A 580-nucleotide genomic window follows, 5' to 3' on the forward strand; every position below is an offset into this window, starting at 1 on the left:
ACTCAACTAAAGAAGGGCCTGTGGGGGAGGACGAGGACCTACCGACATGCACCCAAAGGTATGGTAGCACGTGCTAAAACTGAGGCAAGCCACGGCGCTCAGGAGGAAGGTGAGGATGGCTTTGTATTCGATGGGGTCCACGTTGGGGTGGAGACGCTCGAGGCGGAGGAACGAAACGAGGACCGAGAAGACGTACATTGTTCCCAGAAGATGCGACCAAATATTGATGGACTCGTTGTGGAATGTGAAGAGAGACTGGGGAGGGAGAAGGAAAGAGGAACGTTGAGGGTATCATGGACGAGAAATAAGCTTTATTCCTTGTGCAGATCACAAAGTCATCGTTGCGCGCCTACATTCCAAGCAAGTTGCCACTCGCAGTTCATCTCCCCACCTATAGACCTGGTCCCCCTTTTTCCCTTCTTCTCCTCCTGCGTACCGCCAGGCAATGTCGGAGAGAAAAGCCGACGCGGTATCCGATGGTGATGTGCGGGATGTGTTGGAAGGAAGGTGCGTTGCGCACATGTCGAACGGGTGGACAGCCGCAGCATCCCCGCCTCAGAGTCGCGGTTACAAGGGAAGC

This window comes from Nannochloropsis gaditana (assembly GCF_000240725.1).
Source record: "Nannochloropsis gaditana CCMP526 unplaced genomic scaffold scaffold666, whole genome shotgun sequence".
Lineage (NCBI taxonomy): Eukaryota > Eustigmatophyceae > Eustigmatales > Monodopsidaceae > Microchloropsis > Microchloropsis gaditana.